This window comes from Sorex fumeus, unplaced genomic scaffold, assembly GCF_029834395.1.
Source record: "Sorex fumeus unplaced genomic scaffold, SorFum_2.1 ptg000078l, whole genome shotgun sequence".
Lineage (NCBI taxonomy): Eukaryota > Metazoa > Chordata > Mammalia > Eulipotyphla > Soricidae > Sorex > Sorex fumeus.
In genome coordinates, this window is record NW_026606135.1 from 11,560,381 (window position 1) to 11,577,238 (window position 16,858).

Here is a 16,858-nt window from a genome sequence, read left to right on the forward strand (position 1 = left end):
CACCCAGTGATGCTTCTGGTGAGTGGAAGCGCCTGGGGCAGACCACAGAGCTAACAGCACTCAGGGAAGGCCACCGAGTCCTTCCTTTTCTCATGGTCAGCGTCCAGGTGGGCAGTAGGGGACTGAAAGGCTATTGTAGCCTACTGGGCACTTAAAACTCTGGGTATGACCAACACCTGCGCAGAAACTAAGGGGCTGGGGATTAAGGTACTTGATTTGAGTTTATTAGATTCACACTCCAACAGGCCCCACTCTGGCACCCCAAATGGTTCCCTGGGCACTGCCAGGGGTGATCTCTGAGTGCAGAGCCAGGGCTACCTCCTAAATACTTCCGCGTGTGCCTCTCTACCCCACCCTCCAAATAAATGTGGATGTGGACGTACAGCTTGACCCTGAGAAGCAGACCGTTCCTCCCCCCACCTTCACCCTCGTCCCTCAAGTGTCTCTCCTGCCCAGGGAAAGACAAGCTGGCGGCTCCTAACTGAGGCAGCTCCATGCTCTGCTGTGTGGCCTCCAGCTGCCGGGAGGAGGGTCCAGTACAGAGTCGAGGGGCAGGATATTGTCTGGGGGATCATGTGAGCTGGTTTGAGCCCCAGTGGGGGGCTGGAAACTGGAGGTGCAGGCTCTTCTGAAAGGCAGGGCCCAGAAAGGGCACCCCCAGCCCCCTCTCAAAATGAAACAACCCAGAGTGTAACACCCCATCCCCACCATTTCCACCATGGCATTGGATGGTGTACCCCACCCACTATAGGTGGGGGGTTGTCGGGGGACACAGCGGATGAGGGCAGAGGGTTCAGCCTGCAAACGCTCAGACCCCACCTCAGGATCCTCCCACCTAGAGGGGTTCCAACCCCCCACTGGGCCCTGGGGACTGAGGGGGCACAAGGCAATGGAGCAGGTGGCCCCTCGTGGCTCATGACAAGTCTCTACAGGACCTGCAGCTGTCCGCTTGCTGGGTCCTGCTATCCAATGTGGGGTTTGCCAGTCCTGCAGGAAGGCGCTCCCTGATCTGCCGAAGATCCTGAGTGGTGAGGCTTGGGTTGGGAGGAGGAGCAGGGGGCCAAGGGCAGATTCCGGGAGACGAGACCTGAGGAGTAGGAGGGACTTGTGGTGAGAAGAGAATGGGGGCCAGCCCTGTGTCCCCAAGAGGCCGAGTGCATGGGTCTCCTTCAATCAGCCATTTCCTTACTTTACACTGAACAGAGTTGAGGGGCAAGTTCTCAGGAGGACTGCTGGAACTCTTCTGGGTGGGCAAGCAGGATTTAGCAACCCAAGAGGCCTGGGTTTGCATCCTTGAGCCCTTTATCTGACACTGACCATTTGAAAGGCCGCACCATTGTGTCCATCTGACCTTTGGGAAGGGCCCATCGATGCAGCCAAGTGGGCACATAGTTGTGTGTGGGGTTTCTGAAGAGGATGGGATGAGGTGATGGAAAGGCAGGCCTGGGCTTCTCCTTGTGTGGGCTCCTGGCCTGGCCTGGCCCTTCTGGCCTTGGGGTGGGGGGTTCCCTGTGCTCTTCTTTCCTAGATAATGATAAAACATCATTAAAGAAAAGGGGATGGGAGCGCAGGCTACTGGAGGTGAGCACTCCCCAAGCATTCATTCTCCACAGCTGCCCCCTTCCCTTCCCTTCCCTTCCCCGGGGTGAAGAACTGGGCTCAGCTGCCTACAAGTCTCTGGGAAGGAGGAGAAGCCCTGGGAGCCCCATGCAAGGAGGAGCCCCCTATCATGCTGCCTGCCAGCCCACCTCCCTCTGCTCATGGGGATACTTCCCTGGTCCCGTGTCCTCTCCCCTGCATCTGCGTCTCTTACACCTTCTATTCACCTCTGAACCCACTTTCAGGAGGTGATAGGGGTCAAGGCTTTGCTGTGTCCTCATGTAGGTTGTTGGTCTTGGCCACCCATGCATCATCTGTGCTATGGGAAATCTCCTCTCACCCAGAGTAACCTGGCAGTCTGGTGACCGGGAAAGGGCTCTAGCCAGTCAGGGGCATTCCTTACCCATGTTCACGTGTTGTCGTTCTCAAGTCCTGATGAAGCCCATCTTGGGTTTTGACTTTCCTCACTGCCTGGACCCTTTATCTGCGTGTGCACATCCTGCCGCCTGTTACAGCTTTTTCTTTTGACCCACTTCATGGGCGAGAGGAGCTGTCCCCCTCCCCTAGGACTCCCCTTTCCCTTCTTCAATTTTCCAGGCAGTTCTTGGTGACCATCAATGATGACTTGGCTAAAGGACATTCTTCTAGTTTTCTTAAAGAAAGATAACTATTTCAACAAAATGAGGTTGTTTGGGGGATAAAAGCTGTGTGTGGGTTTGGGTTTATTTGCAAGAGACCCGCTGGGAAAGGTGGGATGGAGGAGACTGGGGGAATGTCCCTGAAATGCAGGCCTTGGAGAAGATGAACCACTTCAAGAAGATATTTTTTGTCTCATAGCCTTGTTTATTAAGACACGGGCTCTAGGACCTTTGAAACACATCCCTGGCACTGTTTAAAAATTCTGTTTGGGCCATAGTATGATTTTCGCCACTTGAGCCAGTGCTCAAAGATTGTTGCAGGTGGTGCTGGGGGAGCACATTGTGTGGGGGATAGAATCTAGACCTCCTGTGTGCAAAGCATGTGCCCACGTAAACGAGCTACTTCTTTGTTTTTCATTTTTAATTTAATTTATTTTTTAAAGTTGTTCACAATAATTTATTACATTCAATTTTTTCAACACCAATCTTGACACCATTACACCATCCCACCACCATTATTTCAAATTTTCCCATCACCACCTCAAACTGCCCCTAGAGCACGTACTAAATAAGTTATTTTGTATCGCTTGTTATGAATAATCTGCTAAAAATGATCCCCAAAAAGTTTCCTTAGAGGAAAGTGTATGAAGAGTGTTATATCTTGCCCTGGAGTCATTAAGTCCTTGTATAAGAGATTACTAACATGTTACAGGTTGCCCCTTCTGTGCTAATATATGTGTATATATTTATATATATAAATAGGTTGCCTTCTACATTACACACCATTAAATGTGGTGTGCTACTCTTGGTACATCAGTGGGGCAGAGTATGGGCAGAGTGTGGGATGTCATGTGACCGCAAGCTCCAGGAATTCTAACGAGCCACGTCTGAGCTTCCTCAGAAGGGAGCACCAAATAAAGAGTGTTGGGAGGATCCTCTCAGCATGCGAGAAGCATGGTGAGAGTAGACTATACACATGATTGCCACTCAATGTCTCTCTGGCAAACCACAGAACGCAAAAGGAGAGAGAGAGAACAAAAGGGAATGCCCTGCCACAAAGGCAGGGCGGGATGGGAGGGATGGGGGGTGGGAGGGATACTGGGACCCGTGGTGGTGGAAAATGGGCACTGGTGGAGGGATGGGTATTTGATCATTGTATAACTGAAACCCAAGCAGAAAAATTTGTAAGTCTATAACTGTACCTCATGGTGTTTCACTAATACAAAAAATAAAAAAGATTAAAAAAATAAAAATACTCTAATACAGGAATGCCAATTCTATTACGACAAAAACCTGTGCAGGCAGCCAGATGCTGAACAAAGAGCATGGCTTTCCTGAGGTTTATCCCTAACATGTTTCCACTTCATGGGAGTGAAATATTTTGCTATGGTGGACAAGGAGAGGTTAGGGAAAACATTATGGCATTTAAAATAACAATTAAGAAACCCTGGTTACAGAGAACTTTTGAGAGAGATAGCTAAAATAAATTTCTCCACACCTTAAAAAAAAACGTTTTGAGCACTAACTAAATGTCTTATTTTGTGGAAATAATAAATTAAAATTAGTAGCTAGGCGTCACACCCACCAGCTGCCGCCAGCACCAGGTTGGTCCCATCAACGGCCAAGACTATAAAACCCAGCTCCTGGAGGAGCACAGCGCAGAGTCTCCTGCCCCCCCTCCCCCCCCGCGCCTGGCTGTCCTCACCAGGGCCCCTTGGAGGGGGGAGGGTTGAGTTTCTCTCCCCCCACCTCAGCAGAGCCCCAGCAGCTGAGGATCTCTGGAGCCAGCCAAGGCCATGCTGGGACCACTCTCCACACGTCTCGATGGGCCTCATGCATGAAAGAACTGGCAGAAGAACCCAGGCATGCGGGTCCCGGGGTTGAGGTCTCCAAGCCTACTTGGATCGGGACTGGGCCTTCTCCACCCAGACCCCCCATCTTCCAGTAGGTAGGCATCACACCCACCAGCTGCTGCCAGAGCCAGGTTGGTCCCATCAACGGCCAAGACACAGAGACTATAAAACCCAGCTCCTAGACGCGCGGTCGTGAATAATAATGACATCTTTTTATCTTATTTTTCCTTTGGAGAACCTGACAGGCTACCAAAAGTATCCTGCCCACACAGCAGAGTCTGGCAAACTTCCCATGTCATACTCAATATGCCAAATATCAGTAACAATGATGGGTCTCATTCTCCTAATCCTGAGATTTAAAATCTCAGGGCTAGGATGAAGGAGACGTTACTGGTGCCTGCTCGAGGAAATCGACAAACAACAGGATGATCGTGACCGTGAATAAATTAAAATATTTATGAAAAGTAAATTAAAAATTATGGACATATATAAAATGTAAAAAATAAAAGTGATTCATTTGCTAAAAAAATAAAAGCAAGAAATGATATTTTGCTCTATCAATAATTTATGGCATGCATTAAACTATTATTTATATTAAAGCATGAAACTAATAAAAAAATAAAGAGCTACCTCTTTGGCTCCTCTGTGACACAATTATTGTTTTCTCAGACCAAAGTCTCTTACATGTAAGGCAAGTTCCCTACACACACACAAAAACCAGAAGCCCCTGTTAACTGAAACAAATCGGACTCTCTGAGCCTCAGGTTCTCCAGGAAGAATTCAGGAAAAGAGAATTCTGCAGTTTCTTGTCACAGTCAGCAGATTTGGGAACTGCGCACTTTGGATTTCAGTAGAGGAGAGCATTCCACTTGAACGAAAGTCAAAGCATTGACAGTGTGACCTGGGGGAATTCATTTCTGCCCAGTCCATGTGCACCACACCCTGTGAGAAATAACTTAACTGTTTGACCAGAGTGATATGTGATTCCCCCATTTTAAACTCTTCTCTGTGGAGGGCTAGCTCAGGGTGGAAGATGTGTGCTGAAAGTAGAGTGTGGACTGAACATGATGGCCACTTAGTACCCGTATTACAAACCATAACACCCAAAAGGAGAGAAAGTGAAAGGGAATGTGCCTGCGGGGGGGGGGGGGGAGTTGTGTGGGGGGGGCATGGGTAAAGGAGGTTGCTGAAGAGATACCGGGAACATTGGCGGTGGAGGATGGGCACTGGTGGAGGGATGGGTACTCGACCATTGTATGACTGAAATGTAATCACAAAAGTTTGTAAGTCTGTAACTGTATCTCGCGGTGATTCATTAAAAGAATAAAATTTAGGAAAAAAATTAAAAATTGAAAAAAAATTAAACTCTTCTCTAGAGGAGCCGCTCTCTCAGAGGAAAACCTTCCTGTCTGACTGTGAGTTTGAATCCTGTCTAAATCCTGCCGCGCTGTCTAACTTGAGACCTTTCATTTCACACTCATAGGCATCTGGATGCCACAGCATCCCGTCCATCAAGAGGGGTTTGGGGATGCGGCCTGACTGACCAAGCCACAGAGAAGACCTCAGCCCACTGGTCTGCACAGGAGGGCAAAGGACCCGGGCTCGGAGAGTAGAGCCTGCACTGGGTGTGGGCCAGTGCGCTGAACTGAGCCGAGGGCAGTGGGGGTCAGGAACCAGCCGCGCCCAGGCCCTGGGGCGTGAGCACAGCTGGACTTCCTCAGAGCTGCTTGGGACCCCTCTGGCCTGTGGGAGAGCAGAGGGGTCCAGTTCCGCTCCACCTGGGGGCGCGCGTCTGTCTCTCCTCTGGCCTCCGCTGGCAGCCGGGTGAGCAGGAGACAGTGCAAGGAGGAGGTGGGGAAGCGGGATGCGAAAGGGCAGACCGCGTGGGAAGTGAAGCCAACAGACTGGCCTGCAGCTGGCAGGGGCGAGGCGGGCGGGGGTCCGGCGGGGGCGCCACGGGGGGGGGGGGGCCGCCTGGGGGCTGAAGACTGGGGCCCAGTGTGTGATTGGCAGGTGATGAGCCCCTGTAAGGAGCGAGGACGCGGATGTGGGCGGGACCTAGAGTTGCAGGAGGGGCTGCTGGAAAGTCTTTCCTGACCTGGGGACTGGGATTTGTCCACCCCTTCTAAGGTTTTTGTGAGTTTTTTCTTTCCCGGTTTCATTGTTTTCATTACTGATAGAGGGGGCCAGGGCGGTAGCACAGCAGGTAGGGCGTTTGCCTTGCACGTGGCCGACCGGGTCCGATTCCTCCATCTCTCTCAGAGAGCCCGGCAAGCTACCGAGAGTATCCCGCCCGCACGGCTGAGCCTGGCAAGCTACCGTGGCGTATTCGATGTGCCAAAAACAGTAACAACAAGTCTCATCATGGAGATGTCACTGGGCCCACCTGAGCAAATCGATGAACAGCAGGAGGACAGTGCTACAGTGCTACTGATATAGGAGCGGATTCACCGTTCCCACTGCCAGGGGAGACCCCGGAACTCTGGCTCACGGGCGGCTTGAGCCCGGAGGAGAAAGATCTCAGAGTGTGGCTGAACAGGCAAGTTGCTAGTGGAGCATCACCGTGGCTGTCTGTTGGCGATTTCCCCTCAGGAAGCGAGTGAAGGCCGAGAGCCTCACGAACACCAAGCAGGTCTGCAGTGTTGGACAAGTCTGTGGCTGTCTTGGGTGGTGAGGAGCCTAGCGCCCGCCTGCACCCCATTTGGGCTGGATTCCCTGGAGATCTGTCTGGACAAATTTGTTTGGCTGTTGATGACGAAAAGTTCTTTTTTCTAACGTGCTTGACGGTCAAGGTTGCTTTAGAGCCCTGGCGTCTTTGCCCCTGTTCTGCATCCTTGGTCATTTTCTTGACTCCTGCTCCATCAGTAATAGTAGTTATAATCATCCTCACCGTCAGGCTGGAGAGATGAATGCGAGGTGCAGGGGGGTAAGACTTTTGCCTTGCACGTGGCTGACCCTGGGTTCATCTCCAGCATGCCTCGGGGTCCATGAGCGCCACTGGCTCAGACTCCCCAGGCCCCTTACAGGATAATCAGGTTCTTCTAAAGGCATGAGCAGAGGGTGCCAGCTGCCCTAGAGTCTTGATCTTGAGCGCCTGTGAGGGCAGCCGCAGAGCCCGGCACCCTACAGATGTGCGAGTGATGGCCTGGCCCCCACCCAGGCTCCCACCTGGCCCTGACTGCAGTGCTCTGCCTGCCTTCTGTCTGCAGCTCCCGTGTCCTTCCTGTGGGTAGAGGCTGCACCAGCCCAGCCCACGCCCCCCTATTGGGGACCGAAGTCTTCCTGGGAGCTCTCAGGCAGCACCCACCGGGACACAGGGCCATCCTGAGAAGCCGGGGAGGAGCCGGCCAGATTGGGGAAGGCAAGTGCGATGGGCTCCGGGCTTGCTGCCATGTTGCTGGAGAGGAGGGCGGGGGGTGGGCGTGCTGCAGGGTGCTGGGTGCTGGGTGGTTTCAGGGACGGAACGAGAGGCGCCTGTGGTGGAGGGTGGCTGAGGTGGCTCTGGCCTGAGCCCTGGCGCAAGCCCTGTCCCTGGACCCGGCTCCTCTGTGGGTTGAGGGCTGACAGAGGGTCCTCCCGGAGAGAAGGGGGATCTCCTGGAAGAGACTGTCCCTGCTCGGATGCCACCAGGGGCCCGGCCTCACAGCGAGGGGGCGTCTGGTGCGTCCAGGTAGCTCCCCTGTCTGTTCTGGGCAGCCGGGTCAGGGCGCTCTCAGATTCTTGTGCCAGAACGCAGCCGTGCTCTTCAGCCAGGCGGTGAAAGGGGCGGGCCCGGGTGACGGCAGGGGGCACCGTGCAGCTGGTCAGGCCCCAGGTGCAGCCCTTTGCTTCTGGCAGGGACAGGACGGGTGGATGCTGGATGCTGGATGTCCAGGATGGATGCACTTGGGCCCCTCTGGGTCCCCAACCATAGAAGGGCGTGGATGCGCAGACTGCACTTGTCCGCTAGGTGGCGCCACGGTCCTGTGTCATTGCGGCCTGGGTCTGTGCTCCTCTCAGCTCACTGTCCTGGGGCCTCTGGGCACACTTCGGAGAAGCCCTTCCGGGGGTCCACCCTCTCCACTGGGGCCCCTGGGGCCATTTTCTCCTGTCCTCCCATCGGGAGAACTCTCCTTTGCCCATTTTCCCCTTTTTGCGGGGACCTCCCAGGCAGTGCCGGGAGCCCTTGGGGTCACTCCCAGTGGTTGCGGATGCCCAGAGCCAGACTCAGAGCCAAGCGCCAATGATGCCATGCTGCCAGGCCCTGTGGTGCCAGGGGTTCCCTGGAACCCCCTGCGGTGCTTGGGAGCTGCCAGGGCTGACTCCAGTGATACTGGGGGACCTTGTGGTGCTGGAGATTGAACCGGGTCAGCTGCATGTAAGATAAGTGCCTTCTCCTGTCTTTCCAGCTCTCTTCTCGAAATTTTTATGTATGTATACAGTTTTGGAAAAGTAGTAATACATTGTAATTGTAAAAAGCAGAAACAAACAAAAAGCAGGAAAAATATTGGTTTACTTTCACCAGCAAAAAGACTTTGTCATCATATTGTACTAGTTTTCAGCAATGATTTTTATAAATACACATACATATTTAAAGACCAATACAGAAAATATCTCTCCATGCTGTTATAATTTACTTTTTTTCTGCACTCAGCCACCAAAAGCCAAAAACATGTTTCCTTGTTATCAATTACATGTTTCTTTGATGGAGTCCAATATATGCACGCGTTGTATTATAAAACCTCTCTTCTTTTCTTGGATATTTTGGCAGTCTCCAGGATTTTTTTTTTCTGTTTGAAGTATCAGAGTGATAAATAGGACCAAATCTCTGCCCAGTTTTTGTCCTCCGTGTCCCTTCTTGGGAAAGGTCCTAAGGTGAGGGGCTTGCTGTGTGCTCCCAGGCCTCTGTTCCCAGCCCCAGGCCACAGTGAGAGTCAGCCTGGAGCTTCCCTGTCTTTCCATTTTCCACTGATGTGTGTGGCTGGAGTGATAGCACAGCAGGTAGGGCGTTTGCCTTGTATGTGGCCAACCCGACCGACCCGGGTTCAATTCTTCCGCCCCTCTCAGAGAGCCCAGCAAGCTACTAAGAGTTTCCCGCCCCCACGACAGAGCCTGGCAAGCTCCCCGCGGTGTATTCGATATGCCAAACACAGTAATGACAAGCCTCACAATGGAGACATTACTGGGCCCGCTCGAGCAAATTGATGCACAATGGGAGGACAGTGACAGAGACAGTGTGCGGACTTGTACATTTTATTGACTCGTTTGTTGAAATAGCATATCATGGGTCTCCCTGTGAGTTCTCAGAACCCGGGGCCAGTTCTGGGACAATATTCATTCAACTTAACCAAACAGTTCAGTGTTCAGGCCCTGCCGTGTTGTGCTATGGGGCTTTCCAGGGCCACCCCAGTGATGCTGGGGTGGGTGCTAGTCAGTGGCATGGACTGTCCTTGGGACCTTGCCCAAGGCAGGACTGCCGTCCTGACTGTTGAGCTACCTCCCTGGCCGTGGACTTGTGCCTGAGGTTCACATTAGCTCATGCTTACCCGGGGGACCCTTCATGCTTGTCTGGTCCACGATTTTGGGGTGCATAGTAATATGTCCCTAGCTTATCTAGGACACTGCCTGCTCCAGATCCAGAGTCGATTGTTTGTCCAATCCTCCCCCGACCCCGGTTTCTGGGGATTGATATTCAAAAACCAAATCCTGCGTGCTAGGCTCACCCTCCCCACTGTCTCTGTTTATAGGCCACTTCTAGCAGACCTAGACCAAGTGTCTTCAGAACGCAGGAGTGCATGTCGCCGTGTCTAAGTGTCAGTCCGTTTTGATGACTCATGCCATGACTCTTCTCTTAAACTGAACTTTGGTGTTTCTTGTTTCATTTGAGCCTTTTTAGGTATTTAGGTATTTTTAGGTATTTTGATCACCCAAAATACCCAACATCATTTCTGACTGCGAAACTTCTGATAGAGGGGCTGAAGAAATAGTACAATGGGTACGGCACCTGCCTCAAACAACTGCCTCAAAAACTTAAAACGATCCAGGATGAATAATCAGAGTGAAAGAAGAAGCTGTTGCCTACTGACCAAGTAAAAGAATGCTTGATTTTTCATTCCCCCTTTGTCCTGCTCAAAGCTGGGCAACTTCCCAGTACAGGAGGTTTCAGTTTGGGGGACAAAGCTGGGCAGCTTCCCAGTACAGGACGTTTCAGTTTGGGGAAAAATGCACCCTCGTAAATGATTTGTAAATGATGTACGAGGAACAGCACAGTCTCTATGGATATGTCAAAACTGTAACAAAGCAGGCCGCTCCGACCGGTAGCGTTAGGTCGAAAGGGTCACCAGGTAGCTGACCAACGGTGCGTGGCTCTATTCATCGTCCCATCCACTTTCCCACGTCCCATCCCCTTTCCTTTCTTTTGGGTGGGTTGTGGAAACATACTTAAGTCTGTACCTGTGCTCTGAATAAACGCACGCACGAATTCATGCCATCTCCTGAATGACGGAACCCTGTGTGACTCGAGTGCTGATTTCACCCTGACGGCCCTCCCCTGGCTCGGCTCTGCAGCGCCGGACGCGGCAGAAGCCTTAGTCTCCCCTTGCCAGATGCTGCTGAGCACCTCCATTTGAACTGTCTCCATTCCAACATTCCTGCAAAATCTTGGGCTCTTCCTGAGAAAGGAAAGTTCAGTCATTTCCAAAGACCCTAATTTCTGTGCCAGAGCTTCAGCTCACCAGTGACTAAGACAATGGGCAGGACCTGAGGCAAATAGTCAACTAGGGAACCCAACAGACCCGAACTAGCCAGAACACTCTGGAGGATCCTGGCATCCTCTATAATATTTCTTGTCCCTGACAAGTGAACACACACACGCGCACGTGCATACACACACACACACACACACACACACACACACACAAATGCAGCAAAGTTATCCTATAGAATCCCACAAAATGAGCCTTACTTATTTCTCTACTAAGTTCCTCCCCACTTGGGGAGTTTCCTTTCTTTTCTAGTTGCCAAAAGACTGTTCTAGTTTCTCCCTCGGAGCCTGAGCCTCTTTATTACTCAGTGTGCTCCCTGGTAGAAATATTGAAGAACCTGGGGGCTGCGGCAGGACAGAGGCCTGCCGTCACCGCTCCTGCGTCCAGCCGAGCAGGGTCAGCGCTCCCTGCCCCGTGCACCCTGAGCCCTGGCCCTACCTCGGGCTGGTGCGAGGCTTTGGCTTGGCTTTGGCAAAGAGCTGGGCAAAGTGGGATGCAGAGGTGGGGTGGGGCTACGGTCTGGTGTGCCGGGTGCTGGCCATGTCCCGCTGGTGTGACCAGGTGCCTGCCCAGCAGGCCAGCGCCAGCTGCAGCTGCCACTGGGTGTCCTGGTGGCAGGCAGGCATTCGAGATAACCAGTGGCCCTGTGTGAGGAGACCCGAGTCATGTGGGCAGGCAGGAAGCACCTCTAGAGGCTGCCAGTGTGGCACCAAATGTGACTTTGTGTTCGACTGGGCCTAACCTAAGAAGCAGCAGCAAAGCTGCTGGTAGAACACGTTATTCTCCCCAATATCCAGTTTGTGAATGTTGCAACACATCCCTGAGAAATCCCGGGGCCATTGAAAATTGGGCCTAGTTGAACTTGGGCTCACAGAGGCAAGGCCTGTGCTCTATCACTGAGCTACATCCCTGGGCCCTCTTGGCCTATCTTTCTTTTTGAAAAACTTTTAGTCCATCCCCAGATGTACTCAGGGCTTCCTCCTGGCTCTCTACTCAGGGATGACTCCTGGTAGGGTTCAGGGACCATAGGTGTATCCCAGGATTGAACTCGGGCCAGCCACTTGCAAGGTGCTGTGCTATCACTGTGCTATTACTCCGGCTCCTCAGAGTGTTCTCTCAGTGGCATTCTAGCAGTCTTTCACTTCCGCTATTTTCTGACCCACTCGGCATGACTGCAGCGGTCTCGTGAAGAGCATGATGCCTCCGTGTCTCCTCTGAGGGCAGAGGGAAGCCAGCCCAGACTTGAGGGCCGGAGGGCCCCTTCCCTTCCCTGGAGGCACGAGCTGGCCCGGGGACGCCTTCAGCATGGGGGTGGCTTCTGTCTCGCAGTTCCTGCAGGCGACCATGGGGGTGTGAGGATGATGATGGATTCTCTGAAAGATCGTTTTCCTGTGCCTGGTCCCCTGCCCTAGAGGGAGGCTGAGGCTGTTGCGGAGCCAGACACGGGTGCCCCTCGCAGGAACTTTGCGCAGCAGAGACGCTCAGGAGACATGAGCCATGGCCGTGGTGGTGGCCTGTCCCCCAGTGGAGGTGGGGACGGTGGCACTCTGCAGTGCGGCTGGGGAGTGGGATCCGCTGTCTGGGCTCTGGGGTGGGAAGATTTGGGAGGATGTGCCACTTACTCGGGCTTGGCTGCATGTGACAGGAGGCTTCACCCCTGCAGTCGCTCCTGCCCAAGCCCGGAGTTGGCCCTCTAGTCCTGCCCGGCCTCCTGGTCACTCCTAGGCCTGGGCTCCCTTCAGTAGCTGTGGGTGGCCCTCTGATGAAAGTGCGCTGAGGGTCGTCAGAACAAAGTCTCTGAGGCCCGAGGGGATGTTGGCTGGAGAAGAATTTCTGTGGGGGCCACTTTCTGTGAAGAGACCTTAGGGAGCCAGGCCCTGGGCTGTGCTCCCTAGAGTTAGATTCTTCCTTCTACTCCGTGGGCAGACGAGGCCTGTCGGGTGGAAGAGCCCCTAGAGCTCTGGGAGCAGAGTTGGGCGCAGGAGGTGGGCGGCACCTGCCTGCCTTCTGGGTCCGGGGCAGAGTCTTGAGCTGGGACTAGTCCTGTCCCTGAGAAGCGTCTCCTGCGTTGCTTGCCCACGGGCCCTGCTTATACCAGATTATGGAGTGTCTCTGTAGTCCCGATCCTTTATGCCCTCTCCACCAGAGTCCATGCCCCCGGAATGCTCAGGGACATTTCAGGAGCATGATTTCCCATCCTGGCATGGACCAGTCCCTCCCCACCCTGCCGTGTCCATCACAGGCTGCGCCTTTGTTGCCATCAGACTGGAGAGCGCTGGGCCTCTGCCATCTGGCCTGTTGGCCTCCCTGGATCCTTCCCGGGCGAGGGTCTCCACAGGCGCCGCTCCCCGGCCGCTCGTTCTCGCCGAGGAGGGTCCCGGGGACTGAGCTCAGACCCAGCACCAGCTCTGCTCTCCTAGCTTTCTGCCCGCTGTCTCCGCAGGAAGTCCTCCAGCACTGATTCTCACGAGCCTGCCCCACGTTTGGGGGATTGGCAAAGTCCCGCTGTCTGTGAGAGGCCGGGCCATGAGCAGCTGTGGGCCGAGGGGCTCTGGCTCCCGGCAGCCAGCACCTGGAGAGCACACCGCCATGCGGGGAGAGCTTGGGGGTTGGGGCTCCTGCCTGGAGCTTGTTTCTAACTTATTGAACTGGCCCCTTGGATGTGAGCACAGTGTGGACGGGAGCTGGGAGTCCCTCTCCCGTGAAACAAGCCCTCATGGCACATGGGCACGCCCAAGTGGATGTGGACTGGGGGGTTGTGAGCTCTCCCCTTTCAGCATGAACGGGTGGCAGTGGGGCCAGGCATTAAGGGGCTTGCTTTGTATGTGGGTAGCTGCACATTTAACCCAAGATCAACCTTGGTGAGATCCCCAGCACCGCCTACGGCCTCTGAGCACTGCCGGGAGTGATTCCCAAACATAGAGCCAGGAATAACCCCTGAGCACTACTAAGTGTGCCCTCTTTCCCCTCCCCCAACTAAATACAGAAAATGTGTGTGTGGTTGGGGAAGCACGGCCTGTCCCTGAGAAATATGCCCCATGTTTTAGCATATGTTTAGTGCACCTCAAGTGGCGCTCGGGACCAGGAAGGCCCCTGTGTCTGCCTTGCTCACTGGTGCAGGCCCGAGGGTTCGGTGTGTGGGCCTGGCGGGGCAGGGCTGCTCCTGGAGGCTAGGCCTGTGCTCTGCCACTTGATCAACACCCCCAGCCATGCATGTCTATTGATCTATTTGTCTCTCTCCTTCAGGTGTTATGTACCTGGTTCCTTTCTGATAATCTTCGTCTTTTAAAATGAGGCATTTAGAACATTGTGATTCTTTTAAGGCTAGGACCAAACCAACCACTTGTCTATTACATTTATCCTACGTCATTTGCTGTATTCCCATTCCCCACACACCACCACCACCACAACCACCAATTTTTATGCCCCCTTTGAATGCTTTTTAGCTTTGAGGTCCCACCAATCAGTGCTCAGGGCTCACTCCTAGCAGGGCTCAAGGGACCAGATGTTGTGCCAGGGTTCAAACCAGGGTCAGTTGCAAGTAAGGCAAGAGCTTTAACACTTTAACCCTTGAGTGATTTTATAATTCCATGTTTATCCTTCTGAGGTTTTTAACTACAAAGCTGTTGTGATTTTGTGATTTCGAGAAGATGTCTAAAAAACCTCTAACTTAGCCTGGTCAAAATTCAAGTGATCACTATATCACTTCATATATATGAGCTTACTTTTATTTACTTGGTATTACTGCTGTCATGCACTTACTTTAATGTGTTATAAACTCCATAGTAATTCTTATACAGTTTATTTGGTCGGTTATCTTTGTTATTCATGAGGAATTCCCACACAGTGCTCAGGAGCCCAAGGAGTACTCAATGGTACTTAGTGAACCAGGCCTGATGGTCCTAAGCTGGTTGAACCCAGTATGTAATGATGTGGTGCTCCTCCAGCTTGTCAAGAAAAGCCAGCACAGGTGGGACAGGTCAACTCCTCACGCCCCACAGAAAGCACATGGAACACAGACCATATTGACTGTTGCTTTCAAAATTGTGTGCTAGGGTCAGGAGATGGCTCAAAGGGTTGAAGCAGGCAAAGGATTTTTACCCACAGCACCTCATGATTGCCCGAGCACCCTCAGTGTGACCCGAGCAATGCCAGCTGTGTCTCTGCTCTATCTTGCCTCTGCCTCCTCTATTCCGGCTCTGGGAGGAAATTAGCACAGCGGTAGGGCATTTTCCTTGCGCGCTGCCAGCCTGGCTGAGTTGGGTTCGATTCCTCGCCCTGTCAGAGAGCCTGCCAAGCTACCGAGAGTATATGGATGGCACGGCAAAGCTTGGCAAGCCACCCGTGATGTATTCAATTTACCAAAAACACAGTCACCGCAAGTCTCCAAACGAAGACGTTACTGGAACCACACCAGCAAATCAATGAACAATGGGAGGACAGTGACAGTGAGAGTGATCCACACTGCCTAGTCTTGAATTCATCTCAATCTCCAATGTAGCAGGCCTGCTTTTCATCTCGTTCTCCACAAAATCGAGTCGAATTATAAATCTGCCAAGTGTGCATTTGCTGTAACCTCTCCCCAGTCCTGCCGTTCATCTGCCTAGCCACTCTAACATAGTATTGTGTTTATTAATCTTGCCACACTACCGAGCGTCTTGAGTTCATCTAAATATCAACATCTACATATCTGGTGTTCACCTGCCTGTTCATTCAATCAAGCCGAAGTTTTCATCATCCCTGTCCACTCTACCCAGGCCTAGTGTGCATCGACCTCTGAATCAATCGAGACGATATGTTCCTCTCCCTGTCCACTGCACCCCGTCGTGGTGATGATCTGATGCCTCTAAAACTCTTCAGGGCTGGTATTCATCTGCATGTCCAACATACACAATCCTGGTGTTCACAGACTGGTCACTTTCCGCAGGTGCGGTCTTCACTGGCTATCCACTGTACCCTGGTCAGCTGTTCATTTCCCTGTCCACACAACCCAGACTTTGGAAATCATTGGAATCTCCGCTACATAATCTTCTGTTCATTTACTGCGAGTCTGGAATTCATCTGAATCTCCACTCTATGCAGGCCTTCGTTTCTCCACTGGTGACTCTACCGAGAGACTTGAAGTCATCTGAATCTCCACTATACAATCCTCCATGGTCTTCTTTTCATTTTCTTATCCACACTGCCGGGCTGGAGCGATAGCACAGCAGTAGGGTATTTGCTTTGCATGCCTCCAGCCTGGCTGAGCTGGGTTCAATTCCTCGCCCTCTCAGAGAGCCTGGCAAGCTACCAAGAGTATCTGCCCCACACGGCAAAGCCTGGCAAGCCACTTGTGACTTATTCAACATGCCAAAAACACAGTCAGCACAAGTCTCCAAATGAAGAGGTTACTAGAACCGTACCAGCAAATCAATGAACAGCAGGAGGACAGTGAGAGTGAGAGTGATACACACTGCCGAGTCTTGAGTTCATCTCAATCTCCAATATAGCAGGCCTGCTTTTCATCTAGTTCTCCACAAAATCGAGTCGAATTATAAATCTGCCAAGTGTCCATTTGCTATAAACTCTCCCCAGGCCTGCCGTTCAGCTGCCTATCCACTCTAACGTAGTATTGTGTTCATGAACCTAGCCACTCCAATGAGCATCTTGAATTCATCTAAATATCAACATCTACATATCTGGTGTTCATCTGCCTGTGCACTCAATCAACCCAAAGTTTTCATCGTCCTGTCCACTCTACCTGGGACTGGTGTGCATCGACCTCTGAATCAATCGAGACGATATGTTCCTCTCCCTGTCCACTGCGCCCCGTCGTGGTGATGATCTGATGCTTCTAAAACTCTTCAGGGCTGGTATTCATCTGCATGTCCAACCTACACAATCCTGGTGTTCAGCGGCCTGTTCACTTTCCGCAGGTGTGGTGTTCACTGGATATCCACTGTATCCTGGTCAGCTGTTCATTTCCCTGTCCACACAACCCAGACTTCTGAAATCATTGGAATCTCCACTACATAATCTTCCGTTC